The sequence below is a fragment of the Theropithecus gelada genome, chromosome 15, assembly GCF_003255815.1.
Source record: "Theropithecus gelada isolate Dixy chromosome 15, Tgel_1.0, whole genome shotgun sequence".
Classification (NCBI taxonomy): domain Eukaryota; kingdom Metazoa; phylum Chordata; class Mammalia; order Primates; family Cercopithecidae; genus Theropithecus; species Theropithecus gelada.
Genome location: NC_037683.1, coordinates 110617526 through 110640749, shown reverse-complemented (window position 1 = coordinate 110640749; position 23224 = coordinate 110617526). Strand labels below are relative to the sequence as shown.

At 41.1% G+C, this 23224-nt stretch overlaps 1 protein-coding gene across 2 annotated transcripts in view; it reads right to left on the bottom strand.

Moving 5' to 3' along the window:
- FANCC (FA complementation group C) overlaps positions 1-23224 on the bottom strand; it is a 213779-nt gene that overhangs the window by 160540 nt on the left and 30015 nt on the right. The window contains exon 2 of one of the 2 annotated variants that reach the window (XM_025360356.1): positions 4281-4436. The exons of the other annotated variant lie outside the window; for it this stretch is intronic. The gene's annotated coding sequence lies outside the window, so the exon portion shown is untranslated. The remainder of the gene's footprint in view (positions 1-4280; positions 4437-23224) is intronic. 2 annotated transcript variants of the gene reach the window in all.

The window sequence follows — 23224 nt, the reverse complement described above, 5'->3', positions numbered from 1 at the left end:
GCAGACTAAAAACAACAGAAGTTGTTAGATCCCCAAGTATTTCCAGGAGAAAATAAAGAAATTAAATAAAGACCTTCAGAAATTCCTATGCAGAAGGGACTAAAGCAATGTCGTATGAGCAGAGAGATGCAGATGCTGGAACAGAAGGCAGTGTCCAGTGAAGGATCCATACATGCTTGATCCTGTCCCTGTTTCCTGCCAGGTGGGAGCGGATGCTTCCGAAGCAGGAAGAGGTGAGCGGTGGGATAAAGTACCAAGGGAAGCCAGCCATGGGGCCATGTAAACATCCAAGATACTGAAAAGGAACTGGTTCACAATGGCATCAGTTTAGGACCACTGCCACTGCCCTTCTTCTCACACATATAAATTGCTCAAGAGTTTGCTTGCTAAGTACTATTTTTCGAACTCAAATCGCCATGGTACGAAGATACACCACTATCCACAAGGGCTCATAGTCTGAGTCACCAAGATAACATGGCTCAGATTCAAAGTACAGCAGACAACAAAGAGTATTACCTCAGGACTAAAGGTTGCTCATTTTGGTGAATTTCTATCCTTTAGGAGAAGGATATATTCAAAAACTTCATGGAAAATGTACCTCACAAGAATATGGAGCTCACCAAGCACAATTCATGAGAGCAGAAGGAAGTAAAAGCATCAAAACACTTGAGCAGTGTCTGAAAAAAGATAACAAAGAGGGAGGAGACACTGGGTGACAGGCTGGGCTATGCATCCTAATTTATTAAAAACAAACAGGAAACCATTTCCCTTCACTTAGAATGGCTACTACCAGGAAAACAGCAAGCGCTGACGGGGACACAGAGAAACCAGACCTCTCGAGCACTGCTGGTGGGAATGTAAAATGGTGCAGCAGCTACGAAAACAGTATGGTGGTTCCTAAAAAAATTAGACACAGAATTACCATTGATCCAGCAATCCCACTTCTAGGTATAAACCCAAAAGAATTAAAAACAGGGTTTCAAAGAGATATTTGTACACCCAGCTTCACAGGAGCGCAATAGCCAAAAGTGAGAACAACTCAAATATCCATCAGTGGAGAAAAGGATACACGAAGTGTGGTATATCCAGCACACACTGGAATATCATTCAGCCTTAAAGAGGAATGTAATTCTGATACACACAGGAATAAATCTTGAAAACACTATGCTAAGTGAAATCAGATAGACGCAGAAGGACAGATAGTCTATGAATCCACACAGATGAGGTACCTACAACAGTCAAATTCACAGAGTGAAATTAATTCATGAGGGGAGACGGTAAGGGAATGTTACTGCTTAATGGGTAGAGTTTCTGTTTGGGATAATGGGAAAGTTCTGGAGGTGGAGGGCAACAACGGTTAAACAATGTTAATGTAATCAATGCCACTGAATTACACGTAAAAGTGGTTAAGACGGTTACAATCTTATTTATATTTACCACAATTAAAAAACCAACAACACACAAACGACAAACCTAGAGTGGCTCCAGTCATGTCTGGCCCAGCAGAGGTGGGGCCTGGAGAACATGCTGCACCCCTGCCCTGCCCTCCCCTCAGGGCCCCTCACAACAGTGCTGCACACCCTCCTAGTCTTCCACCCAGAAGCCCTAAGCCCTGCATTTCCTCTTTGTTAAGAGTTTTGTCCAGGAATCTCAGGGCCATATGTCTTAGGGAGACTGGGATATCCCCCAGTGCTAGGGGTGAACCTTGATTCTCACAGACCAGGTAATTTCAAATGTTTTGTTCTCAGGGACCATTTACACCCTTCAGCATTACTGAAGACCCCAAAGAGTTTTATATATAAAATACATATATAAATATATATTTTTAAAATATAGATATATAACTATATAAACATATATATAAATATCTATATTTTAAAAATATATAAAATATATTTATATATATTTAAATATATCTATATTTTAAAAATATATAAATATATTTATATGTTTAAATATATAAAATATAAAATATATACATTTAAATATATAAAATATAAACATTTAAATATACGACTATATAGAACATATACATTTAAATATACAGCTATATAGAATATACACATTTAAATATATAAATATATAGAATATATATTTACACATATATAAATATATATACACACACATACCTGACAGAGTACGTATATATACTCTTCAGATGACTTTGTGAAGAATTAAGGATATATATATCAATATTTACCACCAGAAACTGAAACTGAGAAAAATTAAAAAGACAAAATATACGAACACACATTCCATTAGCTGTCAGAGCGAGGTCATCATCATCCATCATGTAACCTCTCGACAAGGTCACCGCACACTAGTGAGAGAATGCGAGTGGAAAAGGCAGATAGCAGCTTAGCATTATTTAAAAACAGTTTTACCCTGTGAACCTCCTGAAAGGGTCTCGGGGACCTGGGCCCTCAGCCACATTTTGGGAATGGCTGGTACAGACCGGTCACGGTATTTACTTCTGCTCCTATCAAACTGCAGGAACGGGTGTGTTATGGAACTATAGGGCATGATAACTGAATCAGTGAAAGGTTTCTCAGTTCTCCTCAGTTTTAAATGAGTTCACTTTTTTCCGTATCTGACACAGTAGTCTTTGGGTGACAGTCAGAATGGTAAAAGTCACCTTGAGACCCAGGGATAAGGAAGCCTGAGAGGACTGGCCAACGTACTGCAAGCAGCAAGGAAGAATCACAGCCCCGTGTCCTCACAGTCTAGTTGAGGCAACGAAGGAGTCGACTGTGGAACTGCTCTTGTTGCTGAATCCACCACTCTTTGGCTTTCCTGTGACTTGCAATTCCACACGTCCTAGCTGACACACATTCCACGCGCCCTAGCTGACACGCGTTTCATGCGTCCTAGCCGACACACGTTCCACGCGTCCTAGCTGACACATCTCAGGACCTAGTCTGCTGAGCGTATTTCGAACCCACAAACCCACACAGTACCTGGCACATTGTAGGAGCGTGATAAATACATACTGAACAAATGTATGGAAAATAAATCCATTAAAAAAACCACCAAGGCTGTTGCAGAAGAAAAATAAAATAAAACAGATAAAATTCAGATTAATTTTATGTTGACAGAAACCCTTGTAGCTCCAAGATTGTTAACATTTAAAATAAAGCTCATTTTAAGCCACACAAAAGTAGCTATATGTGGTACCTGTCAGGGGGACAAGAGTCTAAGAATGGCTTTCCTTTGGTCTAAAACATCTCTAAGCCCGGAGAGCTAGGTCTACTCATGCCAAATATGGACCACGTATCCTTCTCAAAGTGGGGGCGCCCTGAGAAACAGCACTTTTTTCCCATTTCCCCTCAGCATGAGGTCCTTTCTCTCATGAAATAAGCACCAAACAGGAGATGTACAGACAGAAAGCTACAAAACACACTATTTATGGAAAAAGAAAAAAAGACAAATCAAATACTTAGCTTCCAATCAATGTCATCAACTAGGGGCACCATGACCTTGTCGGAAAATATTTAAAACCCCCTAAAATATAATCATATATAAACTTAAGAAATTTATGTTCAATTCCACTTAAGTTGACAAGATTCTTCCTCCTCCTTGATGAAAGCCTGATAACTATTTTTAATCTACTGAAATGTAATGCTTCTTTGCTTCACTTCCCAGGGTAAGATTGGTCAATTTACCCCAGTGTTTGTGGCTTTTTTTTTTCTGAATGTCACAATAAAATACTCTTGTTCCCATCAAGTGCTTATGAGAGAAACAAATGGTATTTTTGCTCCTAAAACCAATGAGGTTTTAAGAAAACTTCCACTAGGAGGAGCTGGCTATTTCTCTGTTGAGTCAGTGGCATTCCACCTCTGAGACAGTCTCATCAAAAACAGAGACCTGAAATTGGCAGACAATTTCAAACAAGCCTCATTGTAAACAGAATCTGGGTGTAAGGAATTGGAGGAGGCAACTTCAATCCAGGTGCAGAGTATGTATATATACTCTTCAGATGCCTTTGCAAAGAATTAAGGAAATTGAATCTAGCAGATAACTCTGAGGATTTACTAAACTCAATTCTCCCACCCAAGTCCCCAGCAATGTGGGGAGAGGAGCTATTCTCTGGACTCGGCTTCAAAGTAAAAGCATCCCTTCACCACCACGCTTGCCTTCGAGGCTGCTAAGACAGAACTGCTCGTTCTCCATCAGAGCACCAAAGAGCCATCACTCGGACTGAAAAACCACCAGCCTCCCCTACACATTCTGTTACGACGATTACCTCCTTTCCTTGCATTTCTTGTCCTCACTTCACTTACCTGAGAGTAAGACTGTTGGGTTTTGGTTAGACTAGTTAGAAAGTGAGCTGAGGAACACATGAGTTATTAAAATATTAGGAAGCCTTGCCTTGTGACTTGGCTCCAAGTTATTTCTGCCTCTTGCTCCCCTTGATTCCACAGGTAATTTATTACTACCTAAACAAAAACAAGGAACCCATACATTTATCAGGAGTCTATGACAAGAGCTCTGAAAATCACTGCAAATAAAAAGATGACAGTGTTCCCCGCTCTCAAGCAACTTATGGCTAATGAGGAAACTGGGGCCCATAAAGATAACCCTTCACATCCTGTAGGAAGGGCCGGAGAGAAGGAAACACAGGGGGCTGCAGGGAGCATGAGGAAGGGGCATCAGCCCGGCACAGAGGTGTCAGAGGCCCCAGAGAGAAAGGACACTGCGCTAAGCAGGTAGGAAGCATGAGCAGGAGTGAGCTAAAGACATCAAAATGAAATGCAGGGTGCTTGCTGCAACGAACAGCAAGAGTTAAGTTGCCATTTGACCCATGGTTCTCAAACGCAAAAACTGTTGAGAGCTCCCAGTATTATCTAAAGTCATTTTTCTTGTTAAATATTAACAAACATAAAACAGTAAAGCCTTTATGCTTGTAACTCTTAAACAATCACAAAACAAAAAATGTACAAATTAAATACCAACAAATCTACAAAATGAGTAAAATTTAAATTGACAAAATTAACTCAGCGTGATCAATGGTGCGGTCATTGAAACTCACTTTGGACTAACCACGTGGGCTTGGTACTGACAGGCAGGTTCTGTTGACTGGCCAGTACGAACACATGCGGGAGACAGCGCAATTCACCTCTCACCTTCCTCTTCAGAACCGCCGCGCAACGGCACTCTCCGACTCAGTCAATCACCTTGTCTACATGTCCACCTCTGCTCTTTATAACCGCTCTCCATATTCAAAGTAGTGCTCCTTGGCACCAACACAAACACAACTCCAGGCACTGACATTTTAAGATATTACTTAGTTAGAATTGCAGGCATTTAAGGTGTGTGGAAACATGAATCTTTTTTAAATTACCATCAAAATGAAAAATAGAAGGTGAAACCTTTGTAGAGAACCACAGCATCCTAATAAATCCCACCTGCCTAATCCCACTCATCTTTTGGGGCCTGCAAGCCTCAGATGGAGTTTAAATAACCGTATGCTACGGGTCGCTGAGCTCACATAGGAAGCGTTCCTGTGGTTAGCTTTCAGTACTACCTAAAACCAAATATCTTCTTTCCTTTAAACTCTTCCAGTTAAGATGGCACCGTAATTTCGCTCTGTGATGGATTCTCTTTACTCCAAACATACAGCAATGAGAGGGGAAACATAAAAAGAAAAAAGAAGAAAAAAGGAAAAGGATGCAGGCAAGCACACGCACAAAATAAACAAACATTTCTATGAAATCGATACAGGACAGAAACACAAAGAGGCAAGGCCCTGAGGACAAAACCTTGAGCAGCCAGCCCCTCCTATGCTAGGATCCAAAAACAGGCCATGAAATGTAGGTTTGGGTCTCAGAAGGGCTGGGGGCTAAACAGAGGCACAAAAGACAGAGTGAGAAACTAGCACCTCTGCTGGAAGGTGGGATGAAGGTGCTGACTGGAGGCCCCCCATCCCGGAAGGAAGGCTCGCAGCATCCTCGCCTCCCACAGAGTGGCGGTCCCGGGAGGTCTGAGGACAGCCCTGAAGGAAGGCTCGCAGCGTCCTCGCCTCCCACGGAGTGGCGGTCCCGGGAGGACGGAGGACACCTGCCAGGCAGGACCAGGCGTTCCGTGAAGCAGCCCGTGAATGCCCAGGTAACTAAGCCCCCTGTGAACGCTGGTTCTGCACCTAGGCTCCAGGGAAGCCAGACAGAGACAAGCGGAATGAGGCTACACAGGGGAGAGTGTACGGAGAGGGAGAAAGAGGTGAAAAATGACAGAAGGAGTGAAAAGTTTTTAAAACCTCATTCAAAACATGTCATTTAACCAAAGTTCTAAAGTACATGAAGAAATAAATGCAACTAACAATATCAGACATTAGATCACAAATTCACTTCAGATGAAGTTAATCAGTCCAACAAATAGGTATATTTAGATGCTAAAAAATCCTAACAAAGTATACTTAAGATACTAAAATAATCCCAACAAAATATATTTAAGGTGATTTTAAAAACCCACAAAAATAAGTATATTTGGGGTGCTTTTAAAAAAAAGCTAATTAAAAAATAAGAAAGTGTAAACTGAAAAGGCAGAATTAAAAGATGGCTAAAAAAGAATCAACTACAAAGTATGTAAATGAGGACTACGGTCATTAAAACCTAAAAACTCAGTGCAGAATATACTAAGACAGTAGACTGGAGAGGAAGCTCTCTGTCTTGACGAAACACGGCACATCCCGGATCTGCAGCGCCACAGCTCGGGAGCCCAGCTGCCGGCCCCGCAGCCCGGCCTCCCTCAGGCCTGGCCGGTGGCCTTTTGATCCCACAGGTGACTGAATGGGTCAGATCCGCACGTCCAGGCTGTGAGTCCCACTGGCATTTTGCCTCTCCCCTACCAGTTGGTGGATATAGGTGAAGCGACTTTCGTCTTATACAACCCCTGCTGAAAAAGCAGACCCTGAAATGCTTCTGGCAACAGAGTTGTCCTCCTTGCAACAGAAAACCACTCTGGATTTAAATTTATCTTCTTTGCCCACCACACTTCTCCAGCATCACCAAATGTGGACTTGACTGGATTCCTTATTCACCATCATGGTATCACAACCAACTTCCGACCAAGGAGTAAAGCAATGGGCTCCTGCCAAAAGGGTCTGTTGTCAACTAAGTTACTACTAGCTGCTGCGTGAACTCGATGGCTTTCACCTGTATTCCTTCATCACTTCCAAATTTCTCTACTACGTATTTATTTCATCCTACTGCATCTTCTCTGAAGCTTAAACAGGAAACAAACATTAACATAAAGGAAAAGATAAACAAGAACCATACCCTGCGTTATGTGGAAAGGAACTTTGATTTGAGGAATCACAGATGAATAACAATTAAAAAATCTTGGAAAACTGGTAACAATACACATCAAAATTATTTGGATAAAGTCACATTTTTTTTCTTTAAAAGGTTAGAAAACCTCTCACTTAGGTTTCCCTGGAAAGCAGAGCTCAGACAGGTTAGAGAAGGTAAAGACCCTAATTCACCCCCTCATTTCCAAAGACAGAAAGCCTCTCACCAGACCAGCCATGTGATGCCCTCCAGGTGGTGCGCCTGGCAGCTATGCAAGGGGACCGACAGGACACAGGCCCTGGAACCAGCTGCTGTGCTCTCAGAACCTCTCCAAAGCCGATGCTATGCTATGGCACAAGAGCACCACCTACAGAATTCCAAGGGACAACTTAGTCCATTTATTGAAAAATATGACTGTGGAGGGATGAACTCCACATCATTTCAATCTAGTTGGCTGTGTCTCTTTCTCTTTTAAAACTAGAACCCTTGCCAAGACTCCTGAAAAAGCAGCAATATGCCTTCTTATTCTCCCATTGTCACTTTAATTACCACAGTAAAATGAATCTCTCTCTTCCTATCAAGCTTTGGCTATCTTAATGAATACCGCTATTTCTAGATCCCTCTTCCTACCTGTTTTCCAAAGGGCAGAGAAAACCTCTAGGGGAGTAGCAGTCCTAAAGGGTCTGGGAGGGATGTATGTCAAGTCAATCATTCGGTCAGATTGTAAACCCTACGAAGCACAGTGCTGAGACGGGGGAACTGTTTTTACAAACTCACTGAAAGATGATTACAGCAGTCCCTTTCTCCTTGCGGAGCTTAAGATGAGCACACAGGTTCCAAACCAGCACAGCTGGAGATCAGATGATCTGTTAATAAAATAGAATACAGAAGAAAATACATAGGTGTAAGGAAAGACGATTTACGGGATAAGTAACACTGGGGAGAGCTGATTGCTTCTGCTGTGCTGTGTACTAAATATATAGAATATAACTGAAGGCAAAGAGCGGGGTCTTTTTGGAGCCCTTCATGCCTTACACGAAGCCCCTAGGTACTGTCAAGTACAGTTCAGGTGACACAGACTCACTTGAACAATTCACATGCATTCCAGCCTGGTTATCATGTAGCTTTGCTATGTCTTATTGGTCTGAGAGGGACACTCTGGGAACCATTATCTGTCACCCTCTCCCATGCCTTAGTCATGATTAAGCTGCAGCTTTTGTTTCTGCCAGCGTCTGCACCAGTACTAGTCCTGTCATCCAGTACCGGTCAGGGACCCGTCGCAGCGAGCGCACTGCAGGCCAACACGAGGGGAGCCTGGACAAAGCGCACTCCTGGACACTCGGCAAGCACTCCAGAGATCAGCCACCGGAGAACTTTGAGAGTGCGCATTGATTACTTTGGAAATCACAAAAACTTCAAAACAGCAAATGTGTCTATACTGTTTCAATTATTTCACAGAAAAAAAAAGATACTTCAGAAAAATTCCAATCATGATTCCCTAGTGCATAAACTGCTGAGCTAAGTGTGCAGTTCGTACTCTGCCAATGCCACACAGCAAGGCAAGGAGCAGCCGGCAGAGGATATATCCAACTGAGCACAAAAACCTCCAGAAAGGGACCTGCTGAAAAAGAATGAGGTGATACACGGACAAATTCTAAGATGAAGGGCAACCTAGGTAGTTAACATAGGTAAAGTAGAAAAAACCCAACCTGGGGATTCAGAGGCCCATAGGATTTTTTAAAAACATAATATTGAGATTTAGTTGACTAATATAAAATGCCACAATGTTAGAATACACTAACAGGGGTCTAGCAAAAATTTCATAATCCTGCTCGATTTGGCCCAATTGTGGACCTCACTAGAACATTAGGTGTAGTGGAGAGGAGCAGTTACCTCTCCAGCATCCGTTCTCCACCCTCCCCCTTCTTAATGAGACTGGAAACTTGCCAGTCAGCATATTTGAGTGGGATAAGAATGGGCTCTGATTAGGTTAAAGCAGGGCTCATCAGCCAGAGGGGACCCTTGACAATGTTTGAAGACATTTTTGGTTGTCACAGCTGGGAGGAGGATGTCACTGGCACCCAGTGGGCGGAGGACAGGAACACCACTGAACACTTACCATGCACAGGACAGTCCCCCACAACAAAGAATTAGCAGCCCAAATGTCACCACCTCATTCCCACACTAGCACATGGGACCTGTGGCTATTACTTCACGTGGCAAAGGAATGACTATTACCGTGTACAACAACCACTACTACAAAGCGGTCACGTTCAGGATCCTGAGAGAAGCAGCGTGTCCTGAATATCAGGCTAGGGTAGGCCACATGCATCCTTATGAGAGAGGCAGCAGGAGTTGGAGACAGACACAGAGGAGGCAGCAACGTGAAGACAGAAGCAAAGATTGGAGGGATGCAACCACAAGCCCAGGAACGCCATGCTGGCCGCCAGAAGCGAGAGGAAGCAAGTGGCCCTAGAAGGAATGTGGCCCTGTCAGGTCTCACACTTCTGGCCTCCAGAATTGCAACAAGATCTAATTCTGTTCTCTGGTAGTAATTTGCTACAGCAGCTTCTGGAAACTAATATAGCATCCTGCAAGGAGGTGTATGAATTGCAAATTACAAAAAGGGAAGCAAACTTACATCTTGCTTTTTTTTTTTTTTTTTTGACCTAAAGATCCCCTTCTACCGATATACCAAAGGTTTCCACATTAGGAGTTTCTTCTACTGTCAAAATCCCCAAGGAAAAATATTATTAAGTACTTTGGCTGCTGAATGCACACCTTAAAATTTCATCACCAGACTCACCAACCACCTTCCAAAGAATAGCTCCTTCCCTCTTCCATCAATCCCCCTCTTTTTTTTTTTTTTTGAGATGGGGTCTCGCTCTGTCCCCCAGGCTGCAGTGCAGTGGCGCGATCCTGGTTCGCTGCAAGCTCAACCTCCTGGGTTCATGCCATTCTCCTGCCTCAGTTTCCCAAGTAGCTGGGACTACAGGCACCGCCACCACACCTGGCTAAAATTTTTTGTATTTTTAGTAGAGACGGGGTTTCACTGTGTTAGCCAGGATGGTCTCGATCTCCTGACCTCGTGATCCGCCCGCCTTGGCCTCCCAAAGTGCTGGGATTACAGGCACGAGCCACCGCGCCCGGCCCCACCTCCTCCTTTTTATTGAGGCAACAAAGCAACATTTTAACCCGTTTTATGTACCAACTACATTTATTTAATTTTGGATTTACTAATAAAAAGTTTTCATTGCTCAATGATGTATTTTTCTATTTGTAGAAAGTATTTGGACATCTTAGGTTGGGATGGAACACATCATAACTCTTACCACTGAAGTTAACAGAAGTCAGCCAGCTGCAGTGGCTCACACCTAGAATCCCAGCACTCTGGGAGGCCAAGCAGGTCTGCTCAGTTGAAGGGCTTCTCTGTAGTCTAGCGGCCTCTGCTGCCTCTTGAGGCCAGGAACTCGAGGCCAGCCTGGCCAACACAGTGAAACCCTGTCACTACTAAAAATAGAAAAAATGAGTTGGGCGTGGTGTCGCATGCCTGTAATCCCAGCTACTCGGGAGGCTGCAGCGAGAACTGCTTGAACCCGAGACGTGGAGGTTGCAGTGAGCTGGGAGATCGCGCCACTGACCTCCAGCCTGGGTAACTGAGTAAGACTGTCTCAAAAAACAAAAACAACAAAAAAATTAACAGAAGTCATTTTTCATTTTCTAGCTTTTCACTTACTGGCAGGATTCTTTTTTTTTTTGAGACGGAGTCTCGCTGTGCTCCCAGGCTGGAGTGCAGTGGCGCGATCTCGGCTCACTGCAAGCTCCGCCCCCCGGGTTCACGCCATTCTCCCGCCTCAGCCTCCCAAGTAGCTGGGACTACAGGCGCCCGCTACCGCGCCCGGCTAGTTTTTTTGTATTTTTAGTAGAGACGGGGTTTCACCATGTTAGCCAGGATAGTCTCGATCTCCTGACCTTGTGATCCACCCGCCTCGGCCTCCCAAAGTGCTGGGATTACAGGCTTGAGCCACCGCGCCCGGCCACTGGCAGGATTCTTAGAATTAACATCATTAAGTGACGGATAGGCATATTTACTTCATCTATAGCTAATGCCTGGGAAGTAGCTTGGTTTCTTCACCCTCCTTATTCACACCTTGCTTTGCAGGAGTTATCAGCTAGAAATCGGTGATCAGCATAGCCCTTCACTGCCCAGCAAAGGTGTGGAGGTAGAGGTACAGAGAGATGAAGAACCTTACAGAGACCATCCATCCGGTTAAAACCCCAACAAGAACAGAACCCGCATCCCCTGGCACCTAGACTAATATTCTACCCAAGGTTATATGAAGGAATTAAGGACAAATGTGATCAATAGAGCAGCAGAAAACAGCAGAATGTTTTTCTTTTTTGAGAAAAGATGAAATGATGCAGGCCTTCTTTAGCCGAGACAAGGGAAGGGTGGTGAATGAGTCACTAAATGCCTGCCGGTGAGGAAGACACTGACTGACTGAAGGGTAGCCCAACACGGAGTTATTTTGCACTGATTATCAGACCTTGGTTTTCTATCTTTTTGTGTCTCACAACTCAAAGATAGAGACTTGAATTACATAAGACTCTCTTGCACTAGATTGTGCTTGGCACTGTATTTCAGCTCTAGAACAGAAATCCACTCAACTAGCACAAGTCAAATGGGGGAAGAGGTGTTATGAAAAGGCTATGACCAAAGATCTCATGACCACCACCCAAGGAAAGTAAAGGTTCAGCTGGTCCAAATAGGAACTGGAACTAGAAGCTCCTGCCACTACATCTCAGGGTGTCCACACGTCTGCTCGGTTCAAGGGCTTCTCTGTAGACTAGCTGCCTCCGCTGCCTCTGCTGTCTGCAGCTTTTTTAGTTCCCCCAGCTTGCACATCTTTTATGCTGTAGTTCAGAACATGCTACAATTCTATATGAAATTTCAGCCCAAGAACTAACCATTATCTAATCAGCTCAGTAGCTCAAGGTCTCCATTCTCAGGGAAGAGGATGTGATTGGCTCAATCCAGCCAATAGAGCCTTTAGATTGTTTCCTATGGGTTCAGGTGCCCATCCCACAAAGATTGGTGGTTGATGAGTACTACTGTCTGGGCAGACACTTCAAAACAGGGTGTAGCAAAGAGGAAATGATTGGCAGATGCATAGAGGAACTCAAGAGTGATATGGCTGTTTCAGTTAAGGCTACCCAGAAAGACTGTATCACTGTACAATTTGTGATCTTTGGAAGAAGTGGTCATAATTTGCAAACAGAGAGTAGGAACCATTTTAATTTTTTATTTTTTTATTATACTTTAAGTTCTGCGATACATGTGCAGAACGTGCAGATCTGTTACACAGGTATACACATGCCATGGTTTGCTGCACCAATCAACCCGTCATCTACATTAGGTGTTTCTTCTAATGGTATCCCACCCACTGACAGACCCCAGTGTGTGATGTTCCCCTCCCTGTGTCCATGTGTTCTCATTGTTCAACCCCCATTTATGAGTGAGAACATGTAGTGTTTGGTTTTCTGTTCCTGTATTAGTTTGCTGAGAATGATGGTTTCCAGCTTTATCCATGTCCCTGCAAAGGACATGAACTCACCCTTTTTTATGGCTGCGTAGTATTCCATGGTGTGTATGTGCCACATTTGCTTTATCCAGTCTATCACTGATGGGCATTTGGGTTGGTTCCAAGTCTTTGCTATTGTGAATAGTGCTGCAATAAACATACGTGTGCATGTGTCTTTATAGTAGAACGATTTATAATCCTTTGGGTATATACCCAGTAATGAGATTGCTGGGTCAAATGGTATTTCTGGTTCCAGATCCTTGAGGAATCTCCACACTGTCTTCCACAATGGTTGAACTAATTTACACTCCCACCAACAGTGTAAAAGCAAGGAACCATTTTTAAATTTCCTTCTAGCTCCAGTGTCTATAGCAAAATCTTACTACTTTTGGCTTGTACTGTCAGAAATTTATCATTTGTCCAGAAGTGTCTCCAATTAGCAGACCAACAAGGAAATCTCAAAAAATGAAATGGACTGATACACAGTATGGGCACTGACTTGCCATTATTTGGTGAAGGGAAAGGAGGAAAGGGATAAGGCGAGGATATATGCAGTCCCTACCTAAGTAGGAATTCTCTGAACTATATATGATACAAGTCCAGCAAAGGACTGGAATTAGAACTAGTTCCTCAAGTAATTTTTAAACATAAAAACAGGCCAGGCGTGGTGGCTCATGCTTGTAATCCCAGCACTTTGGGGTTTAAGGAGGACTGCTTAAACCCAGGAGTTTGAGACCAGCCTAGGCAATATACCAAGACCTTGTCTCTACAAAAATAAATAAATAAATAAATAAATAAATGAAAAATACATTAGCCAGGCATGGCTGTGTGTCCCTGTACTCCCAGATACTCAGGAGGCTGTGGCAGGAGGATCACCTGAGCCTAGGAGGTAGATGTTGCAGTGAGCTATGATTGTGCCACCGCATTCCTGCCTGGATAACAGAGCAAGACCCTATCTCAAAAAAGTAAAATAAAATAAAATAAAAACAGAAATGCTGCTGGGGCAGGGAAGAGGGGAGAGGGAAGAGCGAATAGGCAGAACACGGAGGACTTTTAGGACGATACAACTATTCTGTAGGATAGTATAACCGTGGATACCTGTATATCTGTCCAAATCCATAGAATGTACAACACCAAGAGTAAACTCTAATGTTAACTACGGACTTTAGGTGATGATGATGTATCAATGCATGTTCATCAATTTGAGCAAATGCACCACTGTGGTGGGGGATGTTGTGCATGTGAGGGCGTGGGGTAGACAGGAAATCTCTGTACTTGCTGCTCCATTTTGCTGTGAGCCTAAAACTGCTCTAAAAAACAGTCTATTAAAATCAACAACAACTACAAGCCATGGTGGGAGGAACAGGAGGAAGTGTAACCAAACAAAACCCAAACCCAGCTAGGTGGTGCATGCCTGTAATCCCCGCCGCTCAGGAAGCTAAGGCGGGAGGATGGCTTGAGCCCAGGAGTTCAAATCTAGCCTGGGCAACTTCGCAAGACCTCGGTCTCTAAAAAGAAAAAAAAAAAAAAGAATGCAAATCTACTGTATACACTCTCGGCATAAGGACCATAAATAGGAGGAGCAGAGAGAAGGCAAGAGTGGGTCTCAGTTAGACCTGGCAGGAGCCACAGCACTCACACCCTGTCCGATGACATTAATCAGTTCCCTGAATTAGTTTCACTAAAATCAGACAGCCAGATGCTTGGTTTCTCCAGACAGTGAGCAAAGTTCCTATTCCCTGTACTATGAGGTATCATCTGCTTCCAAGTCCAGTGTCTGAACTCTCCAACCACCAGGAAACCAAATACAAAACCTCTTCTGGGGTATCCCCCAACTCAACCACCAGGATGATACGAATTTTCAACGTCAACTAACAATTTCAGATGGCAGACTGCCTCTCACATTCAAGACATGAAGTTTTTTCTGTTGCTGAGTTTGTTATTAAATATGTTTTCATCCTGACTTAGACTGCAGAATATCCTAACAGTACCTCTGGTTTCCTGCGTTAATTCAATGAGCCAACTTTTCTCTAACCCCTTCCTCTAAATAACAGATAATCCTGTTCTGGTCACAGGGTGCTTGGTCTCTCTCTGTCCCTTGCCCACCACATCTTCAAGACCACTTATTTAGGGGCAGGGCAATCTCTAGTAATAGCCTGATTATTTCTATGTATAGCAGCCGAAGCCTTCATAAAGTGATACTACTCATTCCCTGTCATACCCCAAGAACTATATTTGGTCTGGCAATCCTCAGGTTTTAGCACACTGATTTGAGTCGGATCTCAACAACAACAACAACAACAATACCAACAAAAATCAAAGAAAGTGTATGAGTCCTTTTGCCTACTAACTGTGGTTAAAGATCTGAAACACTTTCCACGGGCTTAAAAAGCATAATTATCGGTTCATCAACCGGTACAAAGTTACAGTTAGACAGGAGGAAAAAGTTACTGTATTCTATTGTACAGCAGAGTGACTATAGTTAACCTTCTTCCCATTTGCCCAGAGAACACTCGCCCACAGTGCATGCGGCTGCAGCGTCTACTATGAGATAGCTTTGCTCGCTTTTACTGCTATTTTTGCAAGCTCTAGTGCATTGAATTTGGAAATAAAAAACACCATTTTATTTATAACATTCTGTTTTTAGTATTGGTATTTCCATTCACAAAATACAGTAATTCTCAATCGCTGAAAATATCAAATCCTAGAAAATGCAGCATTCCTATGCATGATGGTAACATTGTTCTTGAACAGTTATTGGCCAAAGATCCATTTCAATTCAATTTTTCTGAAATAGACGATTCTGATGATTCAGACAATTCTAACGTTAGTTCTGTTTAGAAATAACTCGGTTTTTATATTGTGTTTTCACATTGAAAATCAGTCAGATTTGCTTCAGCCTCAAAGAGCACGTTTATGTAAAATTAAGCGAGCGCTGGGTGGTGAGCTGCACCTTTGTTCCTAAATGGGAAAATGGTTAAACATAATGTATGCATATTTCAAAATAACTGGAAGTGAGGATTTTGAAAGTTCTCATCACAAAGAAAGAGTATTTCAAATGATGGATATGCTAATCATCCCAATTTGATCAGTACATAATGTATACGTGTATTGAAACATCACATTGCACCCTATAAATATGCACAATTATTACATGCCAATTAAAAATAAAATAATTTTTTTTTTTTTTTGAGGCGGAGTCTCGCTCTGTCACCCAGGCTGGAGTACAGTGGCCGGATCTCAGCTCACTGCAAGCTCCGCCTCCCGGGTTCCCGCCATTCTCCGGCCTCAGCCTCCCGAGTAGCTGGGACTACAGGCGCTGCCACCTCGCCCGGCTATTTTTTGTATTTCTTAGTAGAGACGGGGTTTCACCGTGTTAGCCAGGATGGTCTCGATCTCCTGACCTCGTGATCCGCCCATCTCGGCCTCCCAAAGTGCTGGGATTACAGGCTTGAGCCACCGCGCCCGGCCAAAAATAAAATAATTTTTAAAAAGAAACACATAAACTTTCCAAATTTACAGAAAGATACCAGGAACATCAACAAACTCCAAATAAGATAAATGCAATGAGATTCACAAACAAAAACACTGTAGTAAAAATGCTGAAAGTCAAGGACAAGGAGAAAGTCTTAAAAGCAGAAATAGAAAAATAGCCCATTACTTACAAGGGAACCCCAATAAGACTAACAGATGACTTCTCAGCAGAAACAAAAGATCCCAGAAAAACATGGGAAAACATATTCAAAGTGCTCAAAAGAAAAAGTTGTCAGCCAAGAATCCCATATGCGCCAAAACTACCTTTCAAAAATGAAGGTGAAATAAAGACTTTCCCAGATAAACAAAAACTGAATTTGTTGCTAGAAAAACCACTTTGCAAAAAACAGTAAATACCAGAAGGTAATTTGAATCCACACAATAAAAGAACACTGGTAAGATAATTATGTAATTATAAATGCACATTTTTTCTCTTATTCTCATAACTCACATAAAAATGAATTGCATAAAATATGTACACACTGTACTGCTACGCCTATAACATATAGAAAGCTATAAGATATGTAAATATATTTGCAAAACACAGTGCAAATGAGTTAAACAGACAAGTTGTATTGGGCTAAGGAAGTAACTATACATGTTAAAGTGATACATAAAACACTGTTGAATTCATAACAGTAAGAGAGGTAATATGTATAACAATAATGCCACAAAAAAGAAAGAGAAGGGAGTAAAGCTATGCAGACGATCCATAACTTATGATGGTCAGACTTACAATTTTTTGACTTTACAGTGATGTGAAAGTGATACACAGTCAGTAGAAGCCATACTTCAAATTTTGAATTTTGCTCTTTTCCCAGGCTACTGATATGTGATACCATAACTATTGATAAAACAACTAGAAAAAAGATCAAGAAAACAGAATACTTGAATAACACTATAACCAACTGACCTAACAGACATTTACAGAACTCTCCACCCAACAACAGAACATACATTCTTCTCAAGTATGCTTTTCTCACAATGCTGGGCAGTGACAGCAAGCCACAGCCCCCAGTCAGCCCAGCAATCACAAGGGTAAACAAGCAACACTCTACAGTGTACTGTGTTGCTAAGCAATGATCTTCAGTACATTAGGTGTATTAAGTGCATTTTTGACTTACAATATTTTCAACTTATGATGATATAACTCCATCATAAGTAGAGAATAATATGTGCAGGACATAAGTCGAAAATCATATGTATAGGAGTAACATTTCTATATATCATGGTAACTAAGCTAGTATAAGTCTGAAGCTTATTCTATGGCAAACTTTAGAGCAACCACTAAAAAAATACTCAAAAAGAAGAGTGAAAACATCATTAAAGAAATTGAAATGCTACATTATAAAATATTCACTTACAGGCATGAGTCACTACCTGTAATCCCAGCACTTTGAGAGGCCAAGACAGAAGGATCACTTGAGCCCAGGAGTTTGAGACCGGCCTGAGCAACAAAAAGTCTCTACAAAAAATCAAGAAATTGGCTGGGCATGCTGGCTTACACCTGCAATCCCAGCATTCTGGGAGATGGAGGCAGGCAGATCACTTGAGGCCACGACTTAGAGACTAGTCTGGCCAACATGGTGAAACCCCCCCATCTCTACTAAAAATACAAAAATTAGCTGGGCATGGTGGTGCATGCTTACTTAGTCTCAGCCACTCAGAAGGTTGAAGCATGAGAATAGCTTGAGCCTGGGAGACAGAGGTTGTAGTGAGCCAAGATCACACCACTGCACTCCAGCCTGGGTGACAGACCAAGACTCTGTCTCAAGAAAAAAAAAAAAATCAAAAATCGAAAAATTAGCCAGGTGTGGTGGCTCATGCCTGTGATCCCAGCTTCATGGGCAGCAAAGGAAGGAGAATCACTTGAGCCCAGGAAGTCAAGGATGGCAGTGAGCCATGTCCACGCCACTGCACTCCAGCCTGGGCAAGAAAGTGAGACCCTGTCTCAAAACAAAAAACAAAAAACAAAAACAAAAACAAAAAAACAGACAATATTTACTTAAAACAAAAGAGAGTAATAAAAGGAAAAACAGAGTTACAAACAAAAAGGACAAGAGATATACAGAAAACATAAAGTAAAAGTTTAGACATAAAGCCAACCACGTCAATAACATCATGGATGTGAGTGGAATAAACAATCCCACCAGGCTGGGCTCGGTGGCTCACACCTGTAATCCCAGCACTCTGGGAGGCCAAGGTAGGTGGATCATCTGAGGTCAAGAGTTCAAGACCAGCCTGGCTAACACAGTGAAATGCTGTCTTTACTAAAAATACAAAACTTAGCTGGCTGTGGTGGCGACCGCCTGTAATCCCAGCTACTCGGGTGGCTGAGGCAGGAGAATCGCTTAAACCTGGGGGGTGGAGGTTGCAGTGAGTGGAGATTGCGCCACTGCACTCCAACCTGAGTGACAGATCAAGAGTCTGTCTCCAACAACAACAAAAAAAATCCCATCAAAAGACAAAGATTGTCAGACTTCAAGAAAACATGATCTAACTCTATGCTGCCTAGAGAAGACACACTTTAGAGTAAAAAATACAAACAGGTTAGAAGTAAAAGGACAGAAAAGATACGTCACGCAAACATACAAACAAGAAACTTATTGTGGCTATACTGATATCAGAAAAAAATAAATTTAAAACAAAACGTTATTAGAGATGGAGAGGGACATTTTGTTAATGATAAAAGGGTCAATCCATCAGGAAGATATAACCATTATAAACATACACAACTAAGGACCAAAATTTATGAAGCAAAAATTGACAGAAACAAAGGGAGAAACAGATAATTGAGTATTAATAGCTGGAGACTTCAAACTGTCATTTTCAGTGATAGATAAAACAACTAGAAAGAAGATCAACAAGAAAACAGAACACTTGAATAACACTATAAACCACTAGATCTAACATATATCTGTAGAACTCTCCACCCAATAGAATATACATTTTTCTCAAGTCACATGGAATATTCTCCTAAACAGATCACATGCTAGGCCATAAAATGAATCTTCATATATTTAGAAGAACATTACTAATATAATACATGTGCTCTGATCACAAAGAAAGAAATTAAAAATAAATGCAGGAAGTTTCAAAGGAAATTCACAAATGTGGAAACTGAACAAGGCACTACTACATAACCAGTGGGTCAAAGGAGGAAAAACATGCTTTGGGACAAAGATAAGCTGCCAGTAACTGATCCTAAAGAGAGGATTATAGAAAAGCTGCCTGACAGAAATTCAGAATACCTGTTTTAAGGAAATTTGGCTAACTTCAATGAAGTAGAGAAAAACAATTCAGAAATTCATCAGAGAAATTTAACAGAGAAATTGAAATAATTTTTAAAAATCAAACAGAAATCCGGGAGCTAAAAACTACGATGAACAAAATAGAAAATCCAATAGAAAGCATCAACAGCAGAATCGTTCAATTAGAGGAATATCAGTGAACTCAAAGACAGGTTAATTGAAAATACATCATTAAAGGTGAAAAAGGAAAAAGGAATGAAGTTACAGGATTTATGGGTAACATCTAAAGAGCACATATGTGGGGGTCACTGGTGTTCAAGGGGGAACCTTGAAAAAGAGAAAGCAGTAGAAAGCTTATTAAAGAAATAACAACAGAAAGTATTTCAAACCTGGAGAAAGCTATAGCTATCCAGATACAGGAAGACCGAGGGTATCCAATCAGATTTAATCCAAATAACACTACCCCACAACATATTAGAATCAAAATGTCAAAGATCAAACACAAAGAGAGGATCCTGAAAGCAGCAAGAGAAAAGAAGCAAATAATGTATAAGGGAGCACTAACACGCCTAACAAGAGATCTCTAAGCAGAAACATGGTAGGCTAGGAGAGACTGGGATAGTATCTTCAAAGTCCTAAAGAAAAAAAAAATTAAAACTATCAACCAGGAATACTATACCTACCAAAGCTGTACTTCAGAAATGATGAAAAGAATAAAGACTTCTGGACAAACAAAAGCTGATGGAATTCATCAGCACCAGACCTGTCTTACAAGAAATGCTAAAGGGAGTTATTCAAGATGAAAGAAAAGGATAGTAATGAGTAACACAAAAACATCTGAAAGTACAGAACTCACTGGTAAAAGCAAGTACACAGTCAAATTCTGAAGACTCTAATAATGTAATGGTGGTATGTAAGTCACATTTTTTTTTTTAAAGAAGGTTGAGACAACACAACTAAAAATAGTAGTTACAATAATTTGTTAGGAGACATGCAATATAAAAAGATATAAATTGTGACACCGAAAACTCAAAATGGGGGAGTGGAGTTAAAGAGTATTTTATTTTCAATCAAAGTTAAGTTGCTATGAGTGTAAAATAACCTTTTATAACTATAAGGCATACTTTTATAAGCCCTATGGTAACCACAAAGCAAAAGCCTGTAACAGATACACTAAAAATAAAAAGCAAGGAATCAAAATATACTACTAGAGAAAATCACTTAACCTCAAAGGAAGAAAGAAAGAAAAAAAGCATCTACAAAACTAGAAAAAAATTAATAAAATGACAATAGTAAATCCTCACCTATCAATAATTACTCTGAATGTAAATGGATTAAATTCTCCAATTAAAAGACAGAGAGTAGCTAAATGGATTTAAAAAAAAAAACAGAAAACAAGACTGCTGCCTACAGAAGACCTGCCTCACCTACAAGGACACACACAGACTGAAAGTGAATAAATGGAAAAAGATACTTCGCACAAATGGAAACCAAAACAGAACAGGAGTGGCTATACTACGCCACATAAAATAGACTTTAAGTCAAAATCTGTAAATAGAGACAATGAAGGTCATTGTATTAATATATGATAATGGGGTCAGTCAATTCAGCAAAAGGATGTTACGTATTTAGGTGCTCTGATGCTGGGTAAATGTATATGCACCCAATGTCAGAGCACCTAAATACATAAAGCCAATATTAACAGATCTCAAGAAACAGATAGATTGTAACACAATACTAGTAGAGGAGTTTAACACCCCATTTTCAGCAACCGACAGATCATTTAGACAGAAAATCAACAAAGAAACGTCAGATATGAACTGCACCCGAGAACAAATGGACCTAACAAACATTTACAGAACATTCCATCCAACAGGTACAGAATACACACTCTTCTCAACTGCACATCAATCATTTTCCAGGATAAATCGTATGTTAAGCCACAAAGTAAGTCTTTTAAATTTAAGAATATCAAAATCTTATCAAGTATCTTTTCTGACCACAATGGTATAAAACTAGAAATCAATAAAAGGGGAAACTTTGAAAACTTTACAAACGTATAGACATTAAACAACATGCTCCTAAACCATCAATGAGTTAATGAATAAATTTCAAGAAAAATTTAAAAATTTCCTGAGACAAACGAATATGAAAACATAACATACCAAATCCTATGGGACAGAGCAAAAACAATTCTAAGAGGAAAGTTTACAGCAATAAATGTCAACTCTCAAAAATAACCCCAAAGCCCAAACTGTGAGAATGATTTATTAAATACAAATACCCTGAGAAAGGATATCCCTTTTATTAAACACTAATTAATATTTTATGAGAAACTTGTTATTCTTTTGCTTTAAACAGATGGGTCTTCCTCTGTCACCCACACTGGTGTGCAGTGGCACGATCATAGCTCACTACAGCCTCCAACTCGTGGGCTCAAGGGATCCTCCTGCCTCAGCCTCCCCAGGGGCTGGGACTATAGGTTGTTAGGCACCATACCATATCTGGCAACGACAGGTGAATGAGACAGGTGCCAGTGACAGGCAAAATGAGAAGATGCCGAAGACAAATTCTGCCTAGAGTCAGCCTGAGTTACTCCAAAACGTTTAGCCTGCCATTTCTGCAACATTCGGCTTTTCAAGACGGTGCTAAGGACCAACAAGGCACAGTCTTTGCTATTTATTACAGAACGCTGACCAAATTACTATGACTCTGGCTGTAACCCTGATGCTGAACCCACCCTTCAAAGTTTTGTTTCAAACACTTCCTTTCTCAAAGACCACTTTCTTTATGAAAATACAGGCTCACCCTAAATGTGTACAAATATAAAAGGGTATACTTTACTCACTATGTTCCAATTATAATATTACATGCAAGCAAATAACTTACTTTACAAAAAATAAAAATTTAATAAATGGTAGCAGCTTAATTATTTCAAGCTGCCAGTAGGCATAAAGTCAAATATTTTCCAAAAACACAAACAGCCACTTACGACTCACCTGTGCCTCTTTCTTTTCATCTAATAAACGTCAGCATAACAGAGTGATTAAGAAGGCTGACTTGGAGGCAGACTGCCGAAGTTTGAAGCCCTCCTCTGTAACATACCAGCTATGTGACCTCGGGAAGTTATTTTGCCAGTCTATGCCTCCGTTTCTGTATCTGTAAAATGGGAAAAACCTGGTGGGGCTGCTGTGAATAATAAAATATATTACACAGAAAGCACTTAGAATTGTGCCTGGTGCATTTTAACACCCATTCAATGTCAGTTATTCTCATTAGTTATTGTATTTCTAAGTAGAAACTAAGGTCTTTCTCCAAGAGTCCTCTACTAGCTAGAGATAATCTCTCTTGGCAAGCCTAAACACCTGTCGGCAAAACTGTTCACAAAAGCAACAGAGTCAACAGTAAGAAAAAGCATTAATGTCCTGAACAGGCAGTGCATCACACAGTCTGAAAGCCCCAAATTGTTTACTTTATTATCTCACAAATATTAGAGTCAGAGGTTTCAAGATTTTGCTAAGCCAGTTCACACTGCATTCGCCATATGTTAATATGAGATGGATAAGACAGC